Below are 10,607 nucleotides of genomic sequence, written 5' to 3' on the forward strand. Positions count from 1 at the left end.
CCCATAAACAAAATCCCATATGCTCTGGCCGAACCACTTGAAATTGAGAACGGATCAGGCGAATCTGCTTTGGCGTGTTTCCAGCGGGCAACCACCGTTTTAGGGTTGCCATCAAGCTACTGATATAAGGCACTCTGTGTTTATGTTATTTCGGAATTGTTCAACCGAATTACTATTTGATATGTTTGAAACTGTGCATTGTACAAGAGTTGAATAAAATATTTTGATAAATAAATAATCAGAGCAATCACTGGCTGAGATGGTAGCCCTATATGAAGAATCAAACAGCAGCCACATCCTCATCGTAAAAGCATCGTAATGGAAGCTAATAAAACGATTTCATCGACATTAGAGCAGTTTTTTGCCTGAGTCGAAAGATGTTTAACTAGCGTTGACAGGCGACAGTTTGACAGAGGTTGGTCGTGTGCTGTACTGCATGACTATATCAGAAAGCGATCTGATCCGATGACATACAACCCAGAAGTAAACAAATTTGAAACTGATATTCTGATCAGCTGTGGGCAGACAGAAGGTGATTAGTGTGGGGAAATTTCACTTGCATGGAACACGTAAACATATTTCATATACCAACAGAAAATGGTTTGCTCATTTATCGATTATTGCTAGATTAGATACATGGAAATGATTAAACCTGAAAACCTCGAAATGTTTAAATTTCATTCTTAAAAACTGTTTTTGTGTGCAATATGTATATCAGTTGTAATAAGGGCTATGATGTTGACGGCCCTTCTTAGTCCTGTGGCAAGATGTGCGGCTACAATGCGATACCACGCTGATAGTGGCGGGGTTCAACTTCCGGCCTGGGCTAGAAAGGTTTCGGGTAGAAAAATGTCTCGAATTCCCTGGGCATAAAAGTATCACTAGGGTAAAAGACCCAGGAACTAAGCACGTTCCGGCACTAATTTCTCTATTACATCTAATCCATACCCTTAACCATTTCCCTTACGTTGATATTGCATCCGAAAGCTTATTATCTCTATTTTATTCATATGTGCCATAATTGCATCAGAATCCTTTATTGTTACCTGAAATCAAACCTCCAATTATTGGTACAGTGTTCCAATAGTTGCGGTATTTTGTTATTCGTGTTCCTATAGTTGCGAAAAAAAAAAGTTTTTTTAAAGATACTTTACCAGTTTAAATGTAATTCCAATATTATTTTTGTTTCCATCGTGTTATGACAGGTCGACTAATTGACCAGTGATGTGGGCTACTGCGTTTAATTTGTTAAATCCCTGCAAACCGTACTACCGCAACTATAGGAACACCCACGACTATCGGAACTTTTACCCTAATGCTTTTTTATACGGCTCAATTTTAGTCGATGAAAACCTTCAGCTTCAATAAAACAGTGGAAAGAGCGGAGACCCCCATTGTCCGAGTACCGTGGTCTATCGGAAGTTAGAGGGGTTGTGATTCAGGCCCTGCGGGCCAGCCTTCAACAATATCAAGCAACGAACAATCAGTAAGAGAATACGGACCGGAACAGTTGGCGAAAACCAGCGATGTAAAGGGATTAGCGATTCGAAGCTCGATTCGTGAACTTCAAATCACTCAACTTCATCGGGAGCACTCGCATACTTGTCGATGTGCTTCAGGGTCTTGAATTGGGCATCGTAGAGTTGAAAGAGGTTTTGTTGGAAGGGATCATTCATTGGTGCAAACGTTTAGAGGTAATCATAATATCATATCTGCGGCAAGACACAAGAGCTGAGAACAGCTTCCATAGGGATGGGAGATATGCAAAGGTGCGTGATAGGGTCATGACCGTTCATAGCCCACACTTGGGAAGCACTGATGATGATAAGGACGCATTCGAACGAGAGCGTCATGGGAGATTTGAACGATCAGGTTAACCAGGGGGAGGAGTTCAGATCGACTGTTGGAACTGTTGGACTGTTAAACGTTCTACGACTAATTGGTTTCGCCGTCTCCACAAAGAAGAAAGGCCGCCTGACAGAAGCGGAATGTAATGAGATGGAACAGCTGTGCCGTTATCAAGAAACACGCAAGTTCTATCAGAAGCTCACCGCATCCCGCAAAGGCTTCGTGTCGCGAGCCGAAATGTGCCGGGATAAAGATGGGAGCATCTCAACGGACGGAATGGTAGTCAGAAGCACCTTCTTTCCCCGCAAAAATATCCACAAGGCCACATGGAGATCACCTAACCAAGAAACGGAAAACCAAATCGACCATGTTCTAATCGACGGTAAATTCTTCTCCGACATCACGAACGTACGCACTTACCGCAGTGCGAATATTGAATCCGACCACTACCTCGTTGCAGTATGCCTGCGCTCAAAACTCTCGACGGTGTACAACACGCGTCGAAGTCGGACGCCGCGGCTTAACATTGGGCGGCTTCAAGATGGTAGACTAGCCCAAGAATACGCGCAGCAGCTGGAAGTGGCACTCCCAACGAAAGAGCAGCTAGGCGCAGCGTCTCTTGAAGATGGCTGAAGAGATATTCGATCTGCCATTGGTAGCACCGCAACCGCTGCACTTGGCACGGTGCCCCCGGATCAAAGAAACGACTGGTATGACGGCGAATGCGAGCAGTTAGTAGAAGAGAAGAATGCAGCATGGGCGAGATTGCTGCAACACCGCAGGAAGGCGAACGTGGCACGATATAAACGGGCGCGGAACAGACAAAACTCGATTTTCCGGAGGAAAAAGCGCCAGCAGGAAGATCGAGACCGTGAAGCGACGGAGCAACTGTACCACGCTAATAACACACGAAAGTTCTATGAGAAGTTGAACCGTTCACGTAAGGGCCACGTGCCACAGCCTGATATGTGTAAGGACATAAACGGGAACCTTCTTACGAACGAGCGTGAGGTGATCCAAAGGTGGCGGCAGCATTACGAAGAGCACCTGAATGGCGATGTAGCAGACGAAGATGGCGGTATGGTGATGGACCTAGGGAAACGCGCGCAGGACATAATTCTGCTGGCTCCGGATCTCCATGAAATCCAGGAGGAGATTGGCCGGCTGAAGAACAACAAAGCCCCTGGGGTTGACCAACTACCAGGAGAGCTATTTAAACACAGTGGTGAGGCACTGGCTAGAGCACTGCACAGGGTCATTACCAAGATTTGGGAGAAGGAAGTTTTGCCGCAGGAGTGGATGGAAGGTGTCGTGTGTCCCATCTACAAAAAGGGCGATAAGCTGGTTTGTAGCAAATACCGCGCAATCACATTGCTGAACGCCGCCTACAAGGTACTCTCCCAAATTTTATGCCGTCGACCAGCACCAATTGCAAGGGAGTTCGTGGGGCAGTACCAGACGGGTTTTATGGGCGAACGCTCCACCACGGACCAGGTGTTCGCCATTCGCCAAGTACTGTAGAAACGCCGTGAATACAACGTGCCCACACATCATCTATTCATCGACTTCAAAGCCGCATATGATACAATCGATCGGGAACAGCTATGGCAGCATGAACACGGTTTTCCGGATAAACTGACACGGTTGACCAAAGCGACGATGGATCGGGTGATGTGCGTAGTTCGAGTTTCAGGGGCATTCTCGAGTCCCTTCGAAACCCGCAGAGGGTTACGGCAAGGTGATGGTCTTTCGTGTCTGCTATTCAACATCGCTTTGGAAGGGGTAAAACGAAGAGCAGGGATTAACACGAGTGGTACAATTTTCAATAAGTCCGTCCAGCTATTTGGCTTCGCCGACCACATAGATATTATGACACGTAACTTTGAGAAGATGGAGGAAGAAGATGGAACATCAGACTGAAGAGGAAAGCCGAGCGGATCGGACTAGTCATCAACACGTCGAAAACGAAGTACATGATAGGAAGAGGTTCAAGAGAAGACAATGTGAGCCACCCACCGCGAGTTGGCATCGGTGGTGACGAAATCGAGGTGGTAGAAGAATTTGTGTACTTGGGCTCACTGCCGATAACGATGCCAGCAGAGAAATTCGGAGACGCATAGTGGCTGGAAATCGTACGCACTTTGGACTCCACAAGACGCTCCGATCGAATAGAGTTCGCCGCCGTACCAAACTGACAATCTACAAAACGCTTATTACACCGGTAGTCCTCTACGGACACGAGACCTGGACGATGCTCGTGGAGGACCAACGCGCACTCGGAGTTTTCGAAAGGAAAGTGCTGCGTACCATCTATGGTGGGGTGCAGATGGCAGACGGTACGTGGAGGAGGCGAATGAACCACTAGTTGCATCTGCTGTTGGGAGAAGCATTCATCGTTCACACCGCGAAAATCGGACGACTGCGGTGGGCCGGGCACGTAGCCAGAATGTCGGGCAATAGCCCGGTGAAAATAGTTCTCGACAACGATCTGACGGGCACAAGAAGGCGAGGTGCGCAGCGGGCAAGGTGGATCGATCAGGTGGAAGATGACTTGCGGACCCTCCGTAGACTGCGTGGTTGGCGACGTGTAGCCATGCCGAATGGAGAAGACTCTTATATACTGCACAGGCCCACTTCGGCCTTAGTCTGAATAAATAATAATAATAATGTCAACGGACGAACGTATGGTGATCGAAAGGTGGAAGCAGCACTACGAGGAACATTTAAATGGCGCTGAGAGTACAAGCAGTAAAAGTCAAGGCAGCGGAGGAGATGACTACGCCAGTTCAGCGGACGATGGAAACCAACCGGTAGTGGGTTGAGAAAATTTATGGATGCCATCCAACAGCGGGGCCCTCCAACAGTGGGGCCCTCCTTGGCCGTGCGGTAAGATGCGCGGCTACAAAGCAAGACCATGCTGAGGGTGGCTGGGTTCGATTCCCGGTGCCGGTCTAGGCAATTTTCGGATTGGAAATTGTCTCGACTACCCTGGGCATAAAAGTATCATCGTGTTAGCCTCATGATATACGAATGCAGAAATGGTATCCTGGCTTAGAAACCTCGCAGTTAATAACTGTGGAAGTGCTTAATGCACACTAAGCTGCGAGGCGGCAATGTCCCAGTGTGGGAATGTAATGCCAATGAAGAAGATGAAGATCCAACAGCTCAGGAACAATAAAGCAGCTGGTAATGATGGTATCGGAGCTTTTTTTAAAACTATATTTTCGTGATAGTATCGGAGCTGAATCATAAAGATGATCCCGCGAAGGCTGGACAGTGGACAATTCCATGCACATGCTGATAATCAGAGTTTGGAAAACAGAACAGGTACCGAAGTAGTGGTAGAAAGAGGTCATATAGCTCATCTACAAGAAATGTGACAAGCTGGAGTGTGAGAACTTCCGATTACTATCCTAACTGCAGGCTATAAAGTGATGCTCCCGATCATGTTCCGCTGTCTGTTATCAATAGTGAAAGAGTTCGTGGGAAGTTGACAAGCCGGCTTCGTTGACGGCCGCTCGATGACGGACTAGATCTTTACTGTTCGGATTTTTTTTCAAAAATGTCGTGAACATCAGGTCCAACGCACCATCTGTTTATCCGTTTCAAGGCGGCATACGATAGACTGCGTAGCGCTATGGAAAGTCATGGACGAAAACAGGTTTTTCGGGAAACTTACGAGACTTATCAAAGCAACGATGGATAATGCGCAAAATTGTGTGAAGATTTCTGGGGAATACTCCAGTTCACTCGAATCCCGAATCCAATTAAATGGTTGCAGAGGAACTGAGTCGTTTTGGGATAAGTATTGTGAAAAGCGTTTGAGGTGAAATTTTATGAAATTATTCATATGTAAATTACTTTACTCTTACATATAAAATGTTAGTTTTAGTAACAACCACTTTTGTGAAATACTGAAACCAATTATATTGTCGATTAAATAAGTTGCAAGCATTATTCAGTTCTAGGTACGCAATCCTCAGTTATTGGTTAAACCGTCCCCTTCAATACTTATAGAAATGGTATACATATCGTACATCGCACTTGATCATATAGAACCTCAAGCTCAAAACTCAATTGCAGTCCTGATTGTGAATACGGCAATATATCTTCTTCTTCTTCTTCTTCTTATTGGCATTACATCCCCACACTGGGACAGAGCCGCCTCACAGCTTAGTGTTTACTTAAGCACTTCCACAGTTATTAACTGCGAGGTTTCTAAGCCAAGTTACCATTTTTGCATTCGTATATTATGAGGCTAACACGATTATACTTTTATGCCCAGGGAAGTCGAGACAATTTCCAATCCGAAAATTGCCTAGACCGGCACCGGGAATCGAACCCAGCCACCCTCAGCATGGTCTTGCTTTGTAGCCGCGCGTCTTACCGCACGGCTAAGGAGGGAGAGATAATATGTATAATAAGTATGAAGCAAGTAAGTATGAGACTGCTAACGCCTTCTGGGTGCAGCTTACTCTTATTCTGATCGATTATAGAGTAGCAACAATTCACATGTGCAGTCGGTCTTCAAGGGACGCCGGGGTCCCCGTAGACCAAGCTTTATTCTATAACACTATCGACGATAAAAGGAACGAAAAACATGTTGATGCGATGTTTTTGATCATAACACGTTTTTTTTTCGTACGTGCGTACTGTGTAATGATGTCCATTGGAGCAATTCCAACCAACAAGCAAGTTTGGAAATCTATGGATCACTCTGTTATAGAATTCCGGAGTCCCGAATTTGTTCTGAGAATACTGTGATTTTTTATATAATGGTGTGGTGATGTTCCATGATGCTTCTCCAACTAACAAACAAGCTTCAGAAGCTATAAATCACTCTGTTGGGCTTTTAGACCTCCAATATCTGAACTCTCGTATGGTACCGTAGATATTCTGGGAATGTTGTGATTTGTATATACTGGTGTATTAATGTCCCAAGGAGCTTCACCAGCTAACACTAAGCTCGGAAACCTATGAATCACTGTGGTGGTCTTGTAGACCTCCAATATCTGAACTCAAGAACGATTCGGAGTACCGCAGGAACTCTGGGAATGTTGTGATTTGTATATACTGGTTTAATCATGTCCCATGGGGTTGCTTCAACTAACACACAAGCATAGGACCCTATGAATCACCCTGTTCGAGTTGTAGAGCTTCAATATCTGAACTCAAGAATGGTTTGGAGTACCCTAGCTATTTAGGGAATGTTGTTTTTATATACTGATGTGATGATGTCCCATGGGGTCCCTACAGCTCACATACAAGCTCAGGAACCTATCAATCACTCTGTTGGTCTTGTAGACCTCCAAGATCTGAACTCAAGAATAGTTTGGAGTACCATTGATGTTCTGGTAACACTGTGATTTGATAAAAATAGTTTCATTATGTCGGAAGTACCATTTCAAACTTCAAATTAGTATTGAGGCCCCATAAAACGCTTTGTTGTTGATGAAGATCATCAAGATCTGAACTCAAGGAAGGTTTGGAAGCCACAGAAGATCTAAAAAAAATATTTTTTCCCCCATCCATTTTTGAAGCAGTATTTCTAAAATGTATGTTGAAATATGACGAAAACAATCCGTGTTGAATCGGTTAAGTGTGTTTGGGTTTGAACCCAAAGGAGAATGAAAAAATCTATAACTTATAATGTCTGTATACACTCTGGATAGAGATACGGTTTTTGGAAGCTGTTACGATAATGAACTAATTCAGTGGGCAATACCCCATGATAAATTTCTTTGAAAAAGTCTCAATTGCCGGGGCACCGGTTCTGATCTGGTTACTTCTTTTTGCTAACATACCACAGCTGAAAAAATCATAAAAATAAAAACAAATGAAATTCATCTCCATTGCTTTGTTTTGATGGGATGAAAATGGAAGCTGTGGAATGAAGTGCCGAACGGTTCCCCTATATCAAAGAATAAAAATAGAAAGAATGGCAACTCTGCCGGATTCCGGGGGAACACTTTTAAAGCGCCATCTACGAGCTGCGGTTCAACTATAGTATTGTAGTATGTGTGTGTTCAAATAGATGCATTCGTCTGAATGACCGAGCTGTCAAGTGTCGAATATTTACCATTTCCAGTTTCGTAAACAAGTTCGATCGAGTAATTCAGAATGGAAGTAAAACGATACAGTGTGTTGGGTTGAGAACGACAATCTCGAAAGTGTTTTATTGGCAGACACAATTGGGAATCGTTTCACCACGCCAGTTCTTTTCTTCCATCGCATATCTGGGCCATAACACATATCATTATCGACAAATTCAAAGGCTTCAGCTTTCTATTTCTTAGAAGCACTCTTTCCTTCGCCAAAATTCGTGATGTTTCAGATACAACACAACACACATCTATTTGAAAACACGCATCGCACTCATCTCGCTTGTCCGATGCCTGTCCTTGAATCCCAGTTCAGCGCTTGTATTGTGGTTCCTTAGTTCCTTAGATATTTTGGAACAGTTTCGTTGGAACGTCATCAGAAGACTAATTAAAATCGAACAAGTATGTTTCAGCTTCAGCTGATTGCGATAGCTGAACCGCCAATTTAACGTACGTTTTGTTCACCAGTTCCAACAGCGAAAAAGAGTACGGAACTAAGGTGTTTTTTCGTCTCCTGAATACTAGAAAACATAGGTGGTTTATTATCGCTTTCAACATTATATGGAGTTCTGAACTGAAAAATATTACCAGATGCAGGAAACAATTTCAATATCCAGTGTCTAAGCAAAAACACATCAGCAGAAAAACAAAAAATACTGGATGGATAAAAACAAATACATATCTGCTTATTGACAGTTCACCAACACATTTATAGTGAGCTTTCCCTTTGATCCGTTAGGGAGCGCTACTATGATAGTCGCTTGTCATTTGTATGGGATGGCGGCAGAGCTGCCATTCTTTCTATTTTTATTCTTTGCCTATATACTATAAATGCCTAGAGAAACTAGAAAAAATCGATTTTAAGGACGGCTACCCAGTCTTGAATTATTGAAACAAGATGTATATTTATCCGACGTTTCGAGACGGGGATGGTGTCTTCATCAGGGGAAAAAAAGACATCATCCCCGTGTCGAAACATCGGATAAATATACATCTTGTTTCAATAATTCAAGACTGCGTAGCCGTCCTTAAAATTGGAATTAAAATATACAGTCGATTTCTCAATAGTTCACTAAAAAAATATCTGCTATCATTTTTAGCCTATATACAGCTGAAAACAATAGCAGAAAGTATGAAATGTGTCTTGTATACAATCCTTATGATGTTTGCTCTTTATTAATTATCTCGTGAACATTTTTTATTTTTTTATGGAAAAATAAATATTGTGATTAAAATTTTGTAAATGTGTATTGCTAATATTGATTTATTTATGGTAATTTTATATTTTTTCAATAGAAAATTCTTTTTTTATAATTGCTATTTTTGCTTTTAAAAGTGCTAATTTATTTATTTTTTGTGTAAAATTCATATTTGTTTATGAAAATTTTGCATTATTTAGGGAAATTTTATATTTATTTATTGCTTATACCCTCATTTCTTTATCGACAATTTTCAAATTTTTCATGGAAAATTTCTAATTTTTGAAGGAAATTTTATTTTGTTGTCGAATGCGGCCACTCTAGACACATCATCACGCTGTCTTCATGTAGACATTAGGCTATTCGTTCCACATAATTCGTTGCACAACAAAGCCAGGATATGAAAGAAAATTAGTAAACCAACTTTCCATGGCAATTGGAGTTAGCGAAAAATGGTTACCACTCTCCAGACTGTTTTTCTTTCGCGAAAAGCAATTTCTCCCTGAGAAATTTGGTAATGGGGCATCTTGTGCACCTGAGATTGAGTGAGCATTACGAACCCTGGTAGAAACCCAATTAAGTGTGAATAGCCAGTTTTGTTTCGGTTAGAATGATAATATTTTTTCATTACCTTTTTTGCAGCGAGTTGCTAAAAGTTGATTTATTCAGCACGAGTTATACGTTTACTCAACAAGGCATGCCGAGTTTCGTTTTACGATCAAGCAACTTTTTCGTTAAGCCATATATTAAACAAATGACATACATATTTCAGATTTCTCAACCTAATTGGCCCTGCTTATCAATTTTATGGAGTAAATTAAATCTCAATTAAAGTCATAAAACTCAGCCACCAGCGCTGGCTTCACATCACAACGACCGAATGGAAACCAAACTGTCCAAACGTGCGGCACAGAATTTGGCATCTGGCAATAAAATTCCCTTCATTCCATAACTCATATTTCTCTCTGGTCTGTTCCATCTCTGATTCTGAGTCACATCGAACGCTCTGCATCGGGACCGTAGTTCTTTCGGCATATGAAAAGTGAAATTTTCTCATAAGGCAACTCGTACCGAAAGGCAGGAATTCAATGAAAATAGTGGAAAACAGTAGTTCGGATCATGTACCATAGGAAACAGCATTTTCAAGTGGTTCCCGACCATCAATTGCGGCGTATTTCTTTGCCTTTGGTTATAAATAATCGAGTAGAGAAATTTATATCTGGACAGACGATTGCTGGAAATTGTCTATCGTTTTCCGTGAGTTCATAGAGATATCAAATTGTGTTTGCGCGTTTGAATGAATCACATTTTTGTTGTATGTCATGTCATGTCTATAGGAGTAGTATTTCAAAGAAGGGAATAGGTACAACAGCCAACAGATCCTTGTGTCTATCAAAAGTGACTGACTGAGAAAGACAAAGGACGGAGAATCCCGTTCAGCAGACATGTGTGCATTTCA

The sequence above is a fragment of the Armigeres subalbatus genome, chromosome 1 (assembly GCF_024139115.2).
Source record: "Armigeres subalbatus isolate Guangzhou_Male chromosome 1, GZ_Asu_2, whole genome shotgun sequence".
In the NCBI taxonomy this organism is placed as follows: domain Eukaryota; kingdom Metazoa; phylum Arthropoda; class Insecta; order Diptera; family Culicidae; genus Armigeres; species Armigeres subalbatus.